Raw genomic sequence first — 2,204 nt, forward strand, 5'->3', positions numbered from 1 at the left:
CTCAGTAGCCCAGGTTAGAGCCCCAGTAGCCCAGGATAGAGCCCTAGGTTCCCAGGCAGGATCCTTACTTTCCCAGGCTACAGCTTTAGTTTCCCAGGCTACAGCCCAAGTGTGCCATCTGTTCCCCGATAGTGGACCTGGAGGTACTCAGACCACACCCCAAGAAGCTCCAATTCCAAGTCAGATGGCATTGAATGGAAGAGGACAAGGTTTAATTAAGGAGAGTCCCTCGACTGAATGTTTGAGTGCTGATGTTGATCCATTCGTTCAGCTGTGACTACAACCCACTATGATCAACATAGTGAACTATATGAGGCTGAAATTGGAAATAAACAAATTGTATGTAAAAAATCAATCATCTTTGTGTTCCTTATAACTGCCGTTTACTGGTAAAACCCAAAACATTAAAACATTACAAAAAAATGTTATCAGCAACACAGATACTAAAATATAACTAAGTTACAACACAGCGAAACACAAACCATTTGGTTTTCTTAATTATATTTCAACAATATGGCTGTAATAACACTATGACTTTATGAAAATGATGATAATTGTGTTATAACTGTTCCTGCCTGTTTTGCTGTGATAGTACTTTTGGCCAACAACTAAGACACTGACAAAAAAAAGTATGAAAAAAGTATTCTAGAAAAATAAATTAGTGTTTGTTCATTGTATTAGGAAATAAAGTAATAACATAAAAATGTCAATGAAAAAATGCAAAGGGGCTTATGTGCCTTGCCATTTAAGCCTCTGGACACTGGTCAACATGTTGATGAAGCATGGAACATCCAAACATATGACACTTTTTTTCCCCCCCCGGATATGTTAACTTTCACAACAGGTCAAAGAGTTATTACTTTTTAGTTTGGTCTAGATCAGGGGTCCCTGATCCTGGAGAGATCCTGACCCTAGTTAGCACACCCGATTCTAATAATTAGATGGTTAATAACTAAATTAGGCTGCATATACATGAGGTTGGAGTGAAAACAATCACAACTGTAGCTTTCCAGGCCTGGCCTAGTGAAACTAAATTAAAGCTACCCCTTTTTACCGGACCACGTAAGCTGAGCCGGCCTAAAAGAGAATGTCTCTCATTGTCTGGCTGTCTGACTGACTGACTGCCTGCCTGAGTGAGTACATTAATGACTGACTATCGCTCGTTATATATCGTAGTGGTTAGAGACGCGTACTACAGAACAACAGGTCCCGCGTCCGACTCTCATCACAGTCAAAATACATTAAGCCTGTTCACGGCCGAGGAATCTTTGCTAGCTACTTCTATAGCTACGTTATAGGAAGCCTAAAATATAAAATGTATGGTGGATATTAGGATATGTTCAGGATTAGGCTGACAACATTTTCAAACCCCCAAACCGGGACCCTTAATTGTACCGCACGTTAATGCACGCGCACATGTATGCGCTTATGCACGCGCCACGGGCAATTTCATATCAACATCGTGCGTACATCTTTTTTTTACTGTATTCACTGTCTTGTGTGTTTTTCCGTGCTAAGCAGTTGTTTGTTTGGCTCCAACTCATATGGAAACATTGCAGTATTATTATTATAATTGTGGTGAAAACCAGGACAATTTGATAGTGAATATTGAAAACCGGGACATTTTAGTGTCTTACAGATATTTATCGGGACCTGGGACACCCAGCTTGGAACCTGGACAATCACGGGCAAACTGGAACATTTGGTCACCCTATTCAGCATGGACAAACACTTCGCTGGCTACACGAGTCTCTCGTCTTTTCACTTGACGAAAAAGTCAGTTATCGTCACCTATATTGATAGATACTGTATCAATGTCATTCACGAATGGCAAAATAGCTGTTAAAATGGCCTGTGGCAAAATAATATTTGTTCAGGACAGACAAAAGCTTTGTTGGCTACAAACTTCAGTAGTTACATTATAAGAAGCCTAAAATAAAACTGTTTACTGTTATACATGTATATTGAGACTATTTCTGGTGGATTTTTTGAATTATGTATTAGGGTTTGTTCAGGATAGACAAAACTTCACTGGCTACACAATTCTCACTTGATGAAAAAGTCAGTTATGGTCCCCTATATTGATAGTTATTGTATCAATGTCATTCACGAATGGCTAATAAGCTATTAAAATGGACAGTGGCAAAAGGCATACAGTTCATAGATGCTATTTGTAGTGGAGGTAAACTTAATAAGAAACTGTG

The sequence above is a fragment of the Esox lucius genome, chromosome 14 (genome assembly GCF_011004845.1).
Source record: "Esox lucius isolate fEsoLuc1 chromosome 14, fEsoLuc1.pri, whole genome shotgun sequence".
NCBI lineage: Eukaryota > Metazoa > Chordata > Actinopteri > Esociformes > Esocidae > Esox > Esox lucius.